This window comes from Trichosurus vulpecula, chromosome 1 (genome assembly GCF_011100635.1).
Source record: "Trichosurus vulpecula isolate mTriVul1 chromosome 1, mTriVul1.pri, whole genome shotgun sequence".
Taxonomy (NCBI): domain Eukaryota; kingdom Metazoa; phylum Chordata; class Mammalia; order Diprotodontia; family Phalangeridae; genus Trichosurus; species Trichosurus vulpecula.
The window spans coordinates 169,317,461-169,336,335 of NC_050573.1; the positions used below are offsets into that span (position 1 = coordinate 169,317,461).

General features: G+C 38.8%; 1 pseudogene; it reads right to left on the reverse strand.

Annotated features, from left to right (window-relative positions):
- Nucleotides 1–13,904: 13,904 nt before the first annotated feature.
- On the reverse strand, nt 13,905–14,817 carry LOC118835294 (annotated as a pseudogene).
- Nucleotides 14,818–18,875: the final 4,058 nt, after the last annotated feature.

Here is an 18,875-nt window from a genome sequence, read left to right on the forward strand (position 1 = left end):
TTCTAACACTGTCACAGCTTCTTAGTAAGGGGAAGGGTAGCATTCAGGTAGTTACCATTCCTTCTTTGGTCCCTTAAAAAGGGTGAAAAAATGAAGCTTTGCATGCCAGCTTTGCAAGATGACTGATCCCTATTCGATACTTCAAAAGCAGTCATGGGGTAGTTGGGGGGGGGAACTGTCTTGCTGTGTGTCAATATGATCATTAGCAGTTGACATCAAACCCTTGGAAATTAGCATTGCTGTTAGAAAAGCACAGAAGATGGCGGTTGCTAAGGGATGGCCAATTGAAAATGGGCATTGGTGACGGGCAAGGAGGTTGCTTGCTGCCAAGCAGCACTGGCCAGTGGCAAGTAAGCATCCTTTATCTGCATGGCTGCTTTAAAGAATAATTATAATACATCACTGGAAAGCTACAATTGAGAGGCTCCTTATCTGACCCAGAAGGTGAAAGGAGAGTAATTATCTTCTACAATCTGTACTACTCCAGGGCTCTCAACAAGCTACCATCTTTTATAATAATGAAAAATAGAGCCATTTATAAGATGTGTTTTACAGTTTATAGTTTAGCTCTGGCAGTAGAATGCCAGAGCTTAGGCTAGTTAAGTATGGAGAGATCCATCACAGGAATTATGGATTCCTTGGCCATAGAGCAAAATAACCTTCAGCTCCCTCCTTCCAAGTCTATGAGGACAGGAACAGAGGGTTAGAAAACGTAGCAGAGAATGGCTGAGTTATGATTTTTAACAATTATGTAACAAAAATTTATTAGTTATCTCCTATGTGGTAGGTGTTTGGGATACAAAGACAAAAACATAGACAGTCCATGCCCTTAAGGAGCTGACAATCTAACCAAGAAAACAGCACATTTACAGAGAAGTAAATGTTTTAAAATTACAAAATGAATAAAAATTTATTAAATGGGACACTAACAACTGGCAGGTTGGGGAGGGGGTGATCAGGAAATGCCTCTCAATGGAGTTGGTGCTTGAACTGAACCTTGGAATGGACAGAGGTTCCAAATAGTACAGATGACACTCAACCAGCATTTATTGAATGCCTACTATGTGCCAGGGACTATGCTAAGCCCTGGACATACAAAACAAACAAATAAGCAAACCCTGTTCCTGCTCTCAAGAAGCTCAGAGTCTAATGAAAGCAAATTTTAGGAAGGCATGAAGATAGATGGAATGTTAGATAAAGGAACCAGCAAATGAGCCAGTTTAGCTAGAGTGTAGAGCATGTGAGGGAAAGCTTAGAGAGCTTACTGGAGCCAGACTAGGAAGGGTTTTATATATCAAAGGAATATGTTATCTTAGATGTAAACAGGAGACTTACATGTCACATGACCAACAAAAAGACATTTTCTACAATTCCTCACAACCCCTTGAAACTCTCCAAAAGAATCATATGCAAAGAGTAAATCAATTACAGCTATTTCCACAAGCTAAGACAGTAAGAACCTTAACATGGTAAAAACCTGAGGAAAAAACAACAGGAAAACTAATCCTGACGTCATAGTCTTTTTTGAGAATGAAGGACAAACCACAATCTGTGAGTAGCCAGAGCTGCCTCAACGGAGACTCAGCTGGCCAGTTCCAGTTGGCCAACACAGCTCCTCCCCTCTACTCCCCTTCCTTTCTCTTCCCTCCTCTCTTCTCCCTTCTCCTCTGCTCCCCACTTGGGATATCATGCCCTTCCTGAAGGTGTTCTGTCCAAAGAAAGGTAAGATTTCTTTCTTAAAGACCAAGCCTTAAATTTAATTCATTCAGGCTCTCATTAATTGGAAAACAGTAGGTCCCTGCCCTACCATCACTTAATGGTTACTTTTTAGGCCCTGTAGGCTGACAGTGAACATAAATAGTAATTGTTTTTCTTTTGGCCAGCAACCCTGAGGGTCTTCGCCACCCAGTTTAATTTTTTTTTTTTTTATTAAAGGGGGTCATTCCTTGACTCAGTTTTTAAACCAGCCTATTCACTGAACAGGTGCTGCCTCACTTAAAATGAGACCTCAAAAGACCTTAACTTTAAAAGGCCAAGGTCTCCCACTGCATCCTGGGCCTTCTACAGTTGTCCTGATCTATATCTGGCCACTGGACCCAGATGGCTCTGGGGGAGAAATTGAGGCTGGTGACCTTGCACAGCCCTCCCTCACTCAAATCCAATTCATTTGCAAGTCATGTCATCATCTTCCTGATGTCATGGTGCCCTTTGGAATGAAGAACAAACCACAACACACAACCCATACCCTGTGAATTCTATGTTACAGAACTCCTCAGCCAAAGAACTAATACTGTACGAGAAGACATCTCTTGAAGAAGGGATTCAGGCTGGTAAAAAGTGAATTAATTACCCAGTATGGGAGGAGACTGAGATAGCTTTGAGGTCCAGCTCTTGGGGGATCCAACATCAAAGGGAAATATCTTAGAAAATGAGAAAAAGGGAAGTGGGGAAAGACATAAATTTCCAAAGATGTCAGAAGAAAGAAAACAGTTAAAAATCTTGAGCACAGACAGATAAATTATTAGATATTAACAAAAGGAAAGATGGCCATCAGGATACCTATTTGTTTTTAATATTCTTTTTTTTTAATTTTGAGTTCAAAATTCTCTCCCTTTCACCTACCTTCCCTTCACCCACTGAGAAGGCAAGCAATATATCAGTTATATGTGTGAAGTCATGCAAAGCACATTTCCATATTAGCCATCTTGCAAAAAAAAAAAGCAAGAGAAGAGTGAAAAGCAATGTACTGCAATCTGCATTCAGAGTTCTTCAGTTCTCTCTCTCTCTGGAAACAAATAGGATTTTTCACCAAGGATCCTTTGGAATTGCCTGGGATCATTCTCTTGATCAGACCAGCTAAGTCTTTCACAATTGATAATGGTCACAATATTGTGTTACTGTGTACAATGTTCTCCAGCTTCCATTCCCTTCATATAAGTCTTCCCATCCTACTCATCATTTCTTCAGGACATCTAAACATATCCAAATATTTCTGAATAAACACTATATTACAAGAGAGAGGAAAACGGAGCAATACCTTAAAAAGGCAGATGATCCTGAAAATCTTCAAGAAGGCATGAAACCACAGCAGGATGTACCTGAATGATTCACGAGAGAAATAGGAATCTAGAAAGCCCAACTGATGACTTGCATAGAAGAAATAATTGGTAGAATAGAAATAATTGAATTTATGGTGATAAAGAAGCAAAAAAAAAAATAATAACTCAATTGGGAATTCAAATACACAGAACCAGAAGACAATCTGGAGTAAAGATGCAAAAGCAATATTGTCCAAAGACACGGTCTCTATACAAGCAAAGCATATTCATCTCAAAGATAAGATGCAGAGAGACAATGATTATAGGTCTCCCAGAAAAACGTAAGTCGAAAAACTTGAACAGCTTCAATAACACAAGAAATAATTCAATAAAACTGCCCAAAATTTCTGGATACAGAAAACAAAGGTCCAATCAATCATCTCCAGTGTTAGAAATGGGGGGCAGGAGGGAGAAGTTTTGTTTCCACAGAGTTGAAAGTATCCCTCCCCTTAGCTTTAGCAGAATGCAAGTCAGGTGACTGATTAGAACTAGTCTTAATCAAAACTCTGATCTAACAGAGACCAGGCATGTACCAGGTTGGGTGAAAGGTTGGAGACTTGTGCATGTGTTTGGGCTAGCCATTTAAGGAGGGCATGATGTAGGCAGTCGGAAGTTTGCATCTGGCCAACGAAGAGCCTGGCGGGAGATTCTATGTGAGGGTCGATAAAAGGACTGGAGTCCATCTGAGTCCTTTGTATTTTCTCCTGTACTCTGTTCAGGAGATGTACCCATTTATTCAGGAGGAATAAATGTAAGATATAATTAGAACCTTCTTGGGCTTCCAATGAATATTGTTTATTCCTATACAATGTAAGTATGTTTCTAACATCCAGGAAGAAAAAAAAAACCCTATGCTGCAAATTCCAAAACATATAATGGTTAAAAGTAATAATAGAAATGATAAACAACAAATTCTGCAATGATTAGGGGGAAAAACCTTCAAATTTAAAAAAAAAGGAGATTCAAATAATACAAGATTATTTTGTGTCCACCAAAAATCACAGAAGAGAATGGAATAATGTGTTCTGAAGTGAAAAAGAACTCAAGATGTGATTCAAAATGAACTATTGTGCCTTGAAAACCTGAGCCTAGTCATGGATGAGAAAAAAATGATGTATAAGAGAGTCATTTGAAGAACTGCTACCAAAAAAAATTGTGAGCGGATTATTTGCTTTGCAAATATCCCAGACAAAAGAATCAGGGAAGGGGTGGGATGGGGTGGAGGAGCAAGGTTAACAAATATAGTTACCAAGGAAGGTACATATAACAAAATAAACTATCCAAGAAAAATTAACTAGAAAGAGAAATTCACTTGTAGGAACAACAACAAAATAACAGAGGAATCATTAAAAGATTCCTCCCTAAAAGTACATGAAAAGACAAGGTTGAAAATGGGACTGAAGTTAAAAAAGTGATGGTGGAAGAAACATCATGGACTAAACTTCCTAACACGCCACCTATAGGTGAATCAATGTTGTTGTGGTTTTGGTTGTTGTTGTAATGTTGTTTTGTAGAGCTAAACTGCCCGATTCAAGGGTGCATAAATGGAAAAGAGGAAGAAACAAGATAGAGGGAGAATTGTGATGGACCTTAAGTAAATAGTAAACGGTAAACAGTAAAGGAAAGTGATACCTTTAGTCTCTTGGGAAAAGAGGGGCTATGAGAGAATAAGTAAATGGCAAAGGAAGGGTTTAGAACTGAGAGAAATGAAGGAGGAAATCTCTATTCATTAGTGCTGAAGAACATTCTCATGGAGGAGGGGGACATATTCTGAAACAGACGATGAGGATCTTAAATTTCTAGAAAGGTCTCTGAAGACTAGGGAGGCTCCAGTCTTGGCCTTTCAAAAACCTTCCTTTAATGTCTTATCAAAAAGTCTCAACAAGGTTTATAAGGAGTAGTTCTTTAGGGCCTCCTGAATGCCAGACAAAGCATCTCAGTGGTACTGATGAGGTTAGGGAGCCATGTGTTTTAAGGGTGCTAGAGACTCCAAAATACCAACACGCTGGGTCCTGCTCAAATGAATTCGACTCAAGCCTTCTCATAGCCAAAGAAAAACAAAGTTTATTACAGATTCACCATAATGGGTCATCTTAAGAAATCTCACCATTTGTGATGCTCGTTTTTCACAAGCAGTTTGAATCTGAGCCCCTTCATGAAGGCAAGATGAGACTTAAACACGGAAAGACTGTGGGAGGGATCTAGGGTAGTCCTGGGGTGATGGAAGGAGGAGTCTAGGGAGGGGCTTGAGGAGGAATCTAAGGAGGAGCTTGATGGGACTGGGGTAAATTCAGACTCCAGGAACCAAGAGATTGAGATTAAGGGTGGGAAGTAGCTGAATGCTACCTGGAGGTAAGAGACAATGTAGAGCTAGGCTAATTTAAGGGTAACAGATTTGGGCAGACACTTTGATAGGATCAAGGGTGGAAACTAGTCAATGGAGGATTAGGCTAGGTTAAGAGTAACCTAGAGATTTGGGCCTAGCCATAATGAAAGGCTTATGGCCTCAGGCAAATGCCTCATCTAGTGGGAAGATTCAAGGAGAGTTCAAATGCGCTCCCAGAGTCTAAACCCCATTAGTACACTCAGCACATTTCTCAGACACAAAGACTGAATCACAGACTTTTGCAAGGACCCAAATCTCCCAAAGCAAATGGGCCTGGAGATTATATTCACTTCAAATAAAAGTTATACAAATTCAACAAATACCATTTTGCAAAGTTTTTATAGATTACCAAGCCTACTGCTTGTAAGGAATAGCCCCAACTCAAACCAACTAGGAAAAGACAAAATTAAAAATTAATCAAACAGCTAAGAAAAGGGGAGAAGGAGAGGGACAGGGAGAGGGAGAGGGAGAGGGAGGAGGGAGGAGCGAGGCGGGAGGAGGGAGAGGGAGAATGAATGAGCTTTTCCACAATGGTAAGGTCTAGGGACATGAGGTAGCATGAAAGTCATGCTCCTACTCCTAGTCCTGTGTGAAAATTCCTTTGTACATTCCCCTAGAAGGGGAGTGGAGAACATACAGTCTTAAGGTCACATGTGGCCCTCTAGGTGCTCAAGTGTGGCACTTTGACTGAATCTAAACTTCACAGAACAAATCACCTTAGTAAAAGGATTTGTTCTGTAAAACTTGGATTCCTCAAAAGGACACACCCAAGGACCTAGAAAGCCACATATGGTCTCAAGGCCTCAGGTTCCCCACCCCTGCCCTAGGACATGGGGCAACCAATGAATTTCTCCATTGGAGCCCTGCCAATACACAATCAGAGGACCTGGGTTTGAATCTCAGCTCTGCCCAATTACTGTCTCTGTGAGCTTAGGCAAGTCCCAATTGCTCTGGGCCTCAGCTTCTTCATCTATAAGATGGGGAGGGGGAAGGCAGGAAGGGAACAGGACTTGATGATTTCTAAATTATCTATTTAAATTATTCTAAATTAGACATGATAATTTCTAAAGTTATTTCTAGTTCTAAATCTAAGAATTTATGAACCTATAAGATGTAAGTTTAGACAAAAGTTCTCCAGGGCCTACAATACATAGGGAACCCCATATTTATAGGATCATAGATAAGGGATCACAGATTTCCAATGCATTCCTGCAAAAACGTAGGGCATTCTAAATGGAGATTGAACTCACCAAAGATATGATAATCAGGCTGATAAGGTTAAAGAAAAATGATGGTAGGGAACCACAGGTTTTTAGGGGTGGTCAAGACCCCAAAACACCAACATGCTGAGTCCTGCCAAACGAATTCGACTCAAGCCTTCTCAACCAAGGAAAAAGACAAAGTTTATTAAAGATTCGCCATAATGGGTTGTCTTAAGAAATCTCACCCTTTGTGACACTTGCTTTCACAAGCCATCCAGATTCAATCTACTGAGCTAGATTGAATCTGAGCGCCTTCATGGAGGCAAGATGAAACTTATATATGGAAAGATTGTGGGAGGGATCTAGAGGTGGTCAAGTAGTCTGGGGTGACTAGAGGAGGGGTTTAGGGAGGGTCTTGAGGAGGAGTCTAAGGAGGATCTTGATGGGACTGGGACAACTAGAGGTCAAGACTCCAGGAAACAAGAGAATGGGATTTTGATAGGATTAAGGGTGGGAAGCAGCTGGGCTGGGCCAAATAGAGATTTGGGCCTAGTGATAAGGAAAGGCTTATGGCCTTGGGCAAGACCAGATCTAGTGGGAAGATTCAAGGAGAGTTCAAGGGGGTTCCCAGAGACTGTATCCCATCAGGTTCAAGGGGGTTCCCAGAGACTGTACCCTCATAAAGGCTAGCTCATAAAGAAATAGAATAAACTAAAACCAGCCCCAAACACACATGAGGCTCCCAAAAAGGGATGAAACACTTAGAGTCTGATAGGAATTGACCCTTCAAATTCCTACCGATATCACACAGGTAGTGTCTTAGGAGAAGCCGTGGTCTCAGGGAAACACAAGCATGCACAAATCATTCCACCTCTACCCCAAACCAGGTTTTCAAGGTAGGCAGCCCCTGCCCCATGGAGCCAGCAGCCTTAAGGTGCCCTCAAGTAGAAGGAATTGCTCTCCCCGTAGCACTGGCCTTTCTGACTGGCAGATGTGGTTCTCTACATCTGGAATATAATTAGGAAACATATATTTCTGCGATGTTGTGAAAATGGCACACACTCTCTTGTTGGTTCATTAGTCTCCACTCAGTTTGGCTGAGCTACAATAAATAAAAAAACCTCTTCTCTCTCTTCCCATCTATTTCTGACTTCCTCCCTCTCTCACTCTCACACCCGTGCATTCAATAATCAACAAACTCAGGTTAATGGCTGTCGACTTTTTATGACTTCAAACAGCATAGAGAATAAAAGTGAGGCAATAAATCAACCAATTATTGGCTTTGTGGGAGATACAGTAGAGAGACAAAATTGACATTTTCCCCTCATCTCTTCCTCCAGCCCTGGGGACTCTTTTCTCATGCAAATTCTCAGGCACTCAGAACTGTGCCATTCAGTTATACGTGTGGTTTGTCCTTCGTTCTCAAAGAGTACCATGGCATCTTGAAGATGATAACATGACTTGCAAATGAATTGGATTTGAGTGAGGGAGGGCTGTACAAAGTCTCCAGTCTCACTTTCTCCTCCAGAGCCAACTGAGTCCAGTGGCCAGATATAGACCAGGACAACTGTAGATGGTCCAGGATGCTGTGGGAGACCTTGGCCTTTTTAAGCTAAGGTCTTCTCATTTTGAATGAAGCAATGCCCATTCAGTGAATTGGCCTATTTAAGAACTGAGTCCCAGGATGGCCCCTTTAATAAAAAAAAAAAATTAAACTGGGTGAAGACCCTCAGGGTTGCTGGCCAAAAGAGAAACAATTACTGTTTACATTCACTCTGAGCCAAGAGAGCCCAAAAAAGTAACCATTAAGTGGTGCTTGTGCTGTTGTTGTCCAATGAACGAGAGCCTGAGTGAATTAGGTTTAAGGCTTAGTCTTTAAGAAAGAAATATAGCCAGTCCATCCCAAGATAACTAGGTAGGTTTCAGCCTTCCAAATTTACCTTCCTTTGGGCAGATCACCCTCAGGAAGGGCATGCTATCCCATGGGGTGAGAGCAGAGGAGGGGAGGACCAGTGTTTGCCTACTGGAACCAGCCAGTTGGGTCCCCATTGGGGCAGCTCATACTCCCAGATTGTGGTTTGTCCTTCATTCTCAAAGAAGTCTATGACATTAGGCTTAGTTTTCCAGTTGTTTTCTCCTCAGGTTTTTTACCTTGTTAAGGTTCTTACTGTCTTAGATTGTAGAAATAGCTGCAATCGCTTTACTTCTTGCCTATAATTCTTTTGGAGAGGTTTGGGGGGTTGTGAGGAATTAGAGAAAATGTCTAGTCCTGCATTTTGTTGGTCATGTTACCTGTAAGTCTCCCTTTTACATCTAAGAAAACAAGTTTCTTTGATATATAGAGCCCTTCCTAGTCTGGCTCTGGTAATCTAAGCTTCCCCTCACATGCTCTACACTCTAGCCAAATTGGCTTTTTTGCTGGTTCCTTTATCATCTCCTATCTCCATGCCTTTCTAAAATTTTCTTTCATTAAAGAGCAGAAACCAGGTTTGTTTGTTTTGTACGTCTAGGGCTTAGCATAGTCCCTGGCACATAGTAGGCATTTGATAAATGCTGGTTGAGTGTCATCTGTACTACTTGGAACCTCTAGTTCAGTTATGCTACGATTGAGAAGGCTCTTTTATTACTGTCTCCTCAAAATTGGAACAACTCTATGGTATAGGTACTAGTGATGAGGCTTGGGGTTGAGGAGTGCTCGAGACCCCAAAATACTGACACACTGGGTCCTGCTGAAAGAATTCATCCAAGCCTTCTCAGCCAAGGAAAAAGACAAAGTTTATTAAGGGTTTGCCATAATGGGTTGTCTTAAGAAATCCCACCCTTTGTGATGCCTGCTTGAGCTGACCTAGATTGAATCTGAGCACCTTCATGGAGACAGGATGAGACTTATATACACAAACATTGTAGGAGGGATCTAGGGTGGTCCTGGGGTGATGGGAGGAGGAGTTTAGGATGGGTCTTGAGGAGGAGTCTAAGGAGGAGCTTGGTGGGACTGGGATGAGGTCAGACTCCAGGAACCAAGAGAATTCGATTAAGGGTGGGAAGTAGCTGGAGGCTACCAGGAGATAACAAGACAATATAGGGCTAGGCTAGTTTAAGGGCAACAGATCTGGGCAGACACTTGGACAAGATCAAGGGTGGAAACTAGCCAGATCAAGTGGGAAGATTCAAGGAGAGTTCAAGGGGGTTCCCAGAGACTGTACCCTCATCATTCCCCCCTCAAACAAATAGGACCCAAATTCTTTTGGGGTCCAAGGGGGTTCCCATAGTCTAAAACCCATCACTAGGACCCAGCATGCATACATTCTTTCCAGGCAGCTGTAAATTAGGAGGCAACTACTTCCACATGCCACCTAAATAGCACATTTATTAAATGCTTCCTTTGGTCCAGGCATCATGCTAAGCATTGGGAATACAAATCTAAGAGAACAAGATGGCCCCAACTGTCAAGGAGCTTGAGTAGGAAGCCACTGTGGGAAAACACAAAATAAAGGGAAGAAGAGAGTGGAAAAGGATGCCCACAAGGCTGGTGAGAAGGCAGAACATCTGGAAAATGAATTCAGCTGTGAATGAAGCAAGTGTAAGGTGGCTCCTCAAGATATGGCAGTCCAGACTAGGGATGCAGCAATCAGGAGAGCAGGTCTTAGGTTGGAATTGATCCCAGGAACAGCTCCCTTGAATAATACTCTTTTATTAAGCTGCTACAGTTCTGATACATACACACACGCACACACACACACACGTATATGTGTGTATACACACACAAATACACATACACATATATGAAACCTCAAGGTTTTTTGCCAAGAAAAGCTCACAAAGTACTGGGGATTTTTTAAGGGGGATACTCATTCACTCTTACTTATTCATTTTTTGCAACTATTCTCTCTTCCTCTCACACACCACTAATCTCTATATCAACTTAATCCCTAGTACCACAACGCTAATTTTATATATGTTACTTGGGACCACCCTCACTCTGTATTCCACATTCAGGGGCCATGTTTTCTAGTACCACACCAAGTTGTTCTCACAAATATCAAAGTAATGTATAGATATTGCCTAAATATTCAGAAATTATTTTGCCATAACTATGTTAGGAGTGGTTTGCTGTGTTTCACCTGTGGTCTGTCTTAATATGGCTCAGGTGGAAGCTTGAATAGGTATATCTAGAGTCTCCTCTGCTCACCCTTCTCCAAGGGAGGCTTTTATTCTTACCAGGAAAGGAAGTAGGAAGGGGGAACCAGAGCCTGGACACTTTACTCTCCTTAGAGAGAGGGAGTACCAGGCAAGAATATTTTCCTGACTCCCAACATATTGTTGGTCTTAGGGAAATCATTGTTAGGCTCACACTCCACCCCAATTTTTATCCTTTAATGGGGAAGGAGTGCTTCAGGCTATAGATCCAAAGTTTGACTCGCTCCCCAAAATGCCAGTTCCACAATAAGCACTGATAAAAAAAAATAATAAATAAACTTATTTATCAGATCTAGTGGCAAATAGAAATTAGACAAAATATACAGATGAGAATACAACAGACAATATATAGAATGAATGAGCTTTTCCATTGGTACTGAGAAATCTCAGCTTAATGAGAGAAAGTCCCAAATCTCACCCAAGGAGAAAATCCCCAAAATATCTAGTATAGTAACCAAGAGATAGGGTCACAATGGTGGTGCTGGCTCCTCTCCACGTTGGCTTCTTTCCAGAGTCTTTTCCTCTTCCTGCAGGGCCCTCTCCCTAAATTGAAACTGTGACCTCATATATTTTCTCTCAGAAGTAGAAAACAAAAGACCAAGATACCTCTTTAGCCAAGATCTTGCCAATATCACCCCACATGGAAATCTGGAGCAATGAGCAGAGTCATGCAAATGACATTACGCTAGCAACCATGGAGTTATAATGACTGATATCTTAAAGAGGTATGTTTTTTTCAGCTGAAATGTCCCAAGAGTCAACAAAATAATGGGGGAAAATCATAACTATGATTGAAATTATTACTCCTCAACCAAGAGGAAATAATCAATTACCAACGCACATTCCTTTGTTTCCTTTATATGAAATCTTTATGGGAATTGCATGTTCACATATCAAAGCTATTCTTGGTAGAAATATAAAAAGGAACAGGTAGGCTATTAGAGATAATTTTCTATACTAGGTCGGTCTTTCAGGCTCCCAATGGACCCAAAGGTATATAGATTATGAGATAACATTGCATTTATTGTTTATTGATTATGAAAAAAATAGATAAAATTCTCCTCCAAAAAGAAGTCTTCCATGCATGTTAAGTGTACATGATTCTTATATAAGTGGCAGTTACAAAAATTATTTTGTTCAATGATAATTTGAGTAGTAACATTAATTGAGAAATAAAATTGGGTATGCTTAACAAAGGTGTTTATCAAAGTCATGGGCAATGTACTGTGAAGAGAGATTCCCTGTGGCTACTGAAGTTCTCCAGGTACTATTTGCCTGTGACATTGTGCCGATTACATCAATCTTTGGAATACTTCAAGATTTCTCAATGAGATGCAGGACCGTTCAAAAGAGCTTACCTGAGTAATCTATATAGGAAAAACTAAGAGAATGAGGAATTCATATTACTCAGATTATGATAAGAATTTAGATGGGCAGTCCATTAAATTAGTCTGTTAGAATATATATCTTTGATAGGCATTGTAAATGGACACAAACTGAATAACAAATAAGAGTAATTGACTATGTATATTTGTTATAAGGGATTTGTTTTTCTTTTTCCATCGGGAAAACAAGATATTGGAGGAAAAGATGGTTAATATTTGTTGATTAAAAAATGAAATTAAGTTTTTTTTTTAAAGTATGCAAGTTGAATGTAGTTAAGATTAAAAGGGAAACAGTAAACTGGAAAAAAAAAATCTTTCCAGCAAGTTTCTCTGATAAAGGTCTCATTTCCAAGACATATAAGGAACTGACTCAAATTTAAAAGACTAAGAGCCATTCTCCACTTGATAATTGGTCAACAGGCCATTCTCTCTTTCTCTCTGTCTGTCTGTCTCTCTCTCTCTCTCTGTATATACACACACATATCTATATATACATACACATACATAAATATGCATGTATGTATACACACATAAACACATATATTTCATTAAATATTTCTCAATTACATGAAAAAATTCTAACATTTCATTTTTCAAAATTTTGAGTTTTTCATTCTCTTCCTTTCACCCCTCCCCCACTCCTTGGGAAGTAAAGCAATATGATATTGATTATATATAGGAAGTCATGCAAAACATATTTCTATATCAGCTATGCTGCAAAAGAAAATACACCAAAAAAAATGAAAAAAGTATGCTGTTCTCTCTGGAGGTGAGTAGCATTTTTCGCCATGGGTCCTTTGGAACTGTCTTAGATCCCTGTCTTGATGAGAGTAGGCTAAGTCTTTCATAGTTGATTGTTATTATAATATTGCTATTTCTGTGTACAATGTTTACTTGGTTCTGCTCACTTTACTTTGCATCAGTTCATATAAGACTCCTAGGTTTTTCTGGAACCATCCTGCTCATCATTTCTTTTTTTTTTTTTTTTAGTTAATCAATTTATTTGATTTTTATTGCAGGAGTTTCTTTTAACATGATTAAGGTGACAATTGAAGCATTAGTTATACATTATTAAAGGTAAGATCATCACAATTTTGTGCAATTCTATATTTTGCTGTTTGTAATGTCATGTGGAATGAAAACCAAGGTTGCTTAATTGCATGTTTGCAAACAAAATTGGAACTAGCAGAAAACAGTTATTCTAGAGGTATAATAGCAAAGCTTTAAAAATATTGCACCAGAAGAAAAGTAAAAGGAGCAATATTACTTTCTAGAATATCTAAAATACAGGTACCTGGTTATAACATTTTTAAAAATCTGTACTGGTTATCTTAACCATAATGGCTTCTAGAAAAAGTAGTTTAACTACTGGAGGGAAACTCGTTGCCATGAAAATCAAAACTCTTGAAATGTTCACATTTGTAAAACCAGTATAAGGCTACAAACACAATTTATAGCTTGAACACAAAACTATGTCAAACGGTAATACTCCCAGCCATAATACAATGTAAGGGCTCTCATACAGCATGTGTTTCTTGGCTCCCAATTAAGGTTTATGTGTCTAGTACAGAAGATGCTGAGTAAACTGCCCATGCAGCAGAGTTTCCATTTTGTGAAAGATAGAATTGCTTGAATTTTATACTTCTGGGATAGCATGATCCTTTAGATTTTTCATAACACTTGATGCCATCTTTTGATTATGTGTTCAAAGATGAAAGCAGACGTGATTGTAGTGGTAACTACAGTCCCAGATGTTCAAAGTATGTCTGCAACTTGAAAGTCCTTCAGGCCAATTACTTTCTGACTGTTGATTTCACAAGTGTTGTGCTCAGTGAGAAGATCATTTCTTGCTGCAGAACTGTCTTTCATTATAGAGGTTATCTTTCCATTTTTAAAAATGAATCCAACATGTCCTGTACTATCCTTATGCACGGTAATAGTTCGTCCAAATGGTCCGTCTCAAATACAAAAGTCACTGTAATCCTCTCTCCAAAAGCCTGTTTGAGAACTTTACGAGCTTTATCAGAACTCTACCATGCATAAATTTCACCATTAATTTGAAGGACTTGGTCCCCCAATCTCAAACCAACCAAAGATGCTGGAGAATTGACCTGGACTAGCTGAACAAATACACCATTGTCTATTGCCTTTAGTCAAAGGCCAATTTTTCCATGTTGATCTCTACACAAAATGACTTCCCATATTCTCTGTTTAATTTCTGTGCTTTGAATTACTACCAGTTATAGAAGCCACCATATAATTCACATTAGAAGGTCGGGCCACCAATTGCTCTGAAAGTTGCTCCAGGAACCAGGGCAATGTTGATACGTATTTCTTCTTCATTTAAATTCAAGCCCATGTACTGAGAAAGTTCAGGAATATAGTTTAGGATAGAGTCTTCCTTCTTAAGAAACGAGAGCAGAGGCATCTGACAAAATCGCTGTACTGACACAATTTGCAGAAAAGGTTATCTGGGCCTCAATTCTTTTATCTACTTTCAAGTCTTGAAGTGATGGATACAAAGACAATATTTTACTGAGCCTTGCCATTGGTTTCCTCCGACAGGCCCCAATGGCTTCCCTCAGCAACAGTTTTCTGAACCTCTTTTTCTCACCTTAGATTAGTACAGTGCCAGGCACATAGTAGGCATTTAATAAATGTGGATTGATTGACTGAGCTTCATATACAGTTCTCTCACTCCTCCACTCTATTGACCTCCCTCCTGTTCATCATTTCTTACTGCACAAAAGTATTCCATCACAATCATATACCACAACTTGTTCAGCCATTGCCCAATTAATGAGTATCCCTCAATTTCCAATTTTTTGCCACCACAAAAAAGAGCTGCTATAAACATTTTTGTACAAATAGGTCCTTTTCCCTTTTCTTTGATCTCTTTGGGATGTAGACCTAGTAAATGTATTGCTGGGTCAAAGGATATGCACAGTTTATTATATAAGGGCCATTTTCAAAAGAAGAAATCTAAGCTATCAATAGCCATATTTGGAGGTAAGCTCCAAATCTCTTAAAGAAATGAAAATTAAAATAAAATAAAATATTATAAATACATAAATCATATAATTTTATAATTATTTATAATCATATATTACATATAAATCATATATAACATATTATATATAATTAAATAATAGTTGAATAATAAATTTATATAAATTGTAAATAGAAATAAAATAAAATAAAAAATTAAAATCTGAGGTTCTACCTCACACCTCTCAGACTGACAAAATTGACAAAAAGAAAAATGGTAAATGTTACAGGAAAAATGTTGGGAGAGTTATGAATTGGTCCAGCCATTCTGGAGAGCAATTTAAGGTGTGCCCCCCCCCCAAATTACTAAATTCTGCATATCTTTTTGCACAGTGATAGCACTCCTAGAACTATACCTTTAAAAGATCAGAGAAAGAAAGGACTCATATGTTCAAAAATATTTATGGCAGCCCTTTTTATGTGGCAAAAAAAATGAAAACTAAGGCAAGTGCCATCAGTTGAAGAATGGCTGACCAAATTATATTACATGAATGTAATAGGACATCATGGTTCCCTAAGAAGTGACAGAAAGAATGGTTTCAGAGAAAACTGGGAACATTGGTATGAAGTGAGGCAGAATGAAGTGAGCAGAACCAGGAGAACAACTTACATGATAACAACAACATGGCCAAGGCGAACAACTCTGAGAGACATAAGAACACTTTTCAATGCATGACCAACCACATTTCCAGAAAACCAATAATGATACATGCCATTCACTTCCTGACAAAGATGTGTTACATTCAAGATGGAAATGAGACATACTTTTTTACATGGCCAATGTGGAAATTTAGTTTGTTTTACTATACATATATGTCACAAGGGTTGTGTTTTTCTTTTTTCTTTTATAAGAAGTTAGGTGGTGCAGTGGATAGAGTGTCAAACCTAATGTCAAAAGGCCTAAGTTCAAATCCTACCTCAGAATAGCCATATGACTCTGCATAAGTCATTTAACCTCCATTCGCCTCAGTTCCTCATCTGTACACTGAGGATAATAATAGCTCCTATGTCCCTGGATTGTTGTGAGGATCAAATTAGATAATAATTATAAAGTGCTTAACATAGCATCTGGCATATAGTAAGAACTATATATAGTTATTATTATCATTATTACTTTATTTCAATGGAGACAAGAAGGTAGGAAATAAAATAAATTCTTATTACTTGAAAAACAAATAAAAATACATTTAGGGAAATTTATGGTCAGAAAAGGAGGTAGGGTAGTTATGGAGAAAGAATGAGAGATAGCAAAAGGATAAACTGAGTGCAACCTAGAGGAAGGTTCCCATAATATTGGGTAGATAATACATGGGAAATTTATCAGAGAGCATGAGTAAGAGTCACATAGATCTGAAGTTAGGAATAGGCTTTGATCTACACCATTAATAAGATCATGGACTAAACCAATAAGTTAAAAATTTATAAAGCATTTTTCTCAAAATAAAAATTTATAAAATTTATAAAAATTCTCATAAAAAATTTAGGGAATAAGAGGCCCATGTGTGTTGGGTCAGAAAAACTGATCACAACTCCATCACTAAATCTTGGGAATAAAATGCATAGTACTTGAGAGCACAGACAAGTGGCTCAACAATAAGTTCAGAACTGGAAGCCCACAGTTACCTTTCAGGTTAGCGGGAATTACAATTAGTAACATGCCAATCACAGCTGAGCTGCCTATCTTTGAATGTTAGGAAGTTGAGAGAATTACTTGGGTCCATTTAAAAGCATTACAGAAAGAGAACTATTACTAGCACAAATGCCAAGTTAACTTTGAACTACCAGATTCCATAGGACAAAACCCACTGTAAAATATTCAGACTTTGAGATCTTGGCTTTGGTGATTTTGAAATGAAGACAGTAGAACCAGTTCCCACTTGGACAAGGGTTTGTTTAATCAGCAAGTTACAGTCTGAACTAAAAGGCATAATTTTAATGTCTTAAAGTACTCTCAAAATGTAGATAAGGTCCATCTAATCATCTAATAGTCAGATTTCTACATATGGATAATCAAATCAATCAAACTATGGTTAACTTATAGCCAAGACAATGAATCCAAAAAACAGATAAGGAGAGGGGATCATGGAAAAGGAAACTCTCTTATCTAAATAATACAAGAGTCATGTGCTATCCAGGAGAAAGGCAAGACTGAATCCCTGAACCTCCTACTGAACCCCATACAGAAGGGATCATGGCAAGTAAATATGAACGAAGAGAAAAATAGAGGTGAAATTTTGATAAGAGTGGACTACAATCCACCCATTAAAGAGGATGAAATACTTTAGATAAAGACTTTGGGAAACACATTCCACGCCAAGCATGGAGACATAATATAGTTTAGATAGGGGACTTCTACAAAAATCCTTTTCTGCCACAAACAGAGCCGTGATAAACTATTGATCTGACTTAAAGATAATTTCATTCTTCAAAAAGATAGAAAAAACAATAAGGGTAACAGCTATTCTGGAGGTGCTTCTGACAGACAATTAGGAAACATTTGTTAAAGTGGAAATAATAGAAACTTTGGAAGTAAATTATCATTGTACCTTCTGTTCTATAATAAGGAAGGGAAAGAAAACTTGGCTTAGTTTCATATGTATCCTAGATTTTAAAGTGTTCAGAGAAAGGATAGGAAGAATCTTGTAACAAGTTCTCAAGAGTGACATTCTGACTAATGGTTTTGATGAGGATAAAGGGTATCTGTCTAAAGAGATAAATGTGGATGCATGGTAACTCATAGGTCAACATAGATTTTTTAAAACCACATATAAAAATGGAATTAAGAACAAGTGACTGGGGATGAACACCGATCAGTTAATCAACAAGTACTAAGTGCCTACTATATGCCAGGCATTGTGCCAGGCACCGAAGATACAAGTTGAAAGAAGGAAACAATCTCTACTCACACAGAGTTTTCTTTCTAATGAGGGAACTCAGCAAGTACCTGTATATGTATGCACAGAATAAATACAAATAATTACAAAGCACAAAGTATTAAATATAAGGTAGTTTGAGAAGGAAGGCAATAGCAGTTGGGATCAGGAAAGGCTTCATGAAGAAAGCAATAGTACTTGAATTGTTTATTGCAGAATAAGAGGAATCCTATCAGGCAGTGGTGAGGAAAGAGTGTATGCAAGGCATTAGGGGACAGCCAGTTCAAAGGTATAGAGGAAAATGAAATGTTATGTGTGAGAAACAGAAAAGATCAGTTTGTTTAAGTTGCAGAGTGTGGGAGGTGAATAATGTCTAATGAACCTGGACTGATAGGTTGGGCGAGGTTATGAGAGACTTCAAAAACTAAGCAGACAAGTTTATATTTTACCCTATAGTCAATAAGGAGCCACTGGGGTTGATTGCATAGGGAAATTACATGGTGGAATATGCACTTACGGAAAATAACTTTGGCAATACTGGGTATGTGTGGCCAGAGTGGCCTTTATTTTCTTTGAGTGACTCAGTTTATCTCATTGAGCCTTGCTGGGTGCTGGGTCTGCTGCTTCTCTTCCGGGGCAGGAAGCCCAGAGACCCATGCCTGGGAGCAGAGAACTTCCTGTGTGAC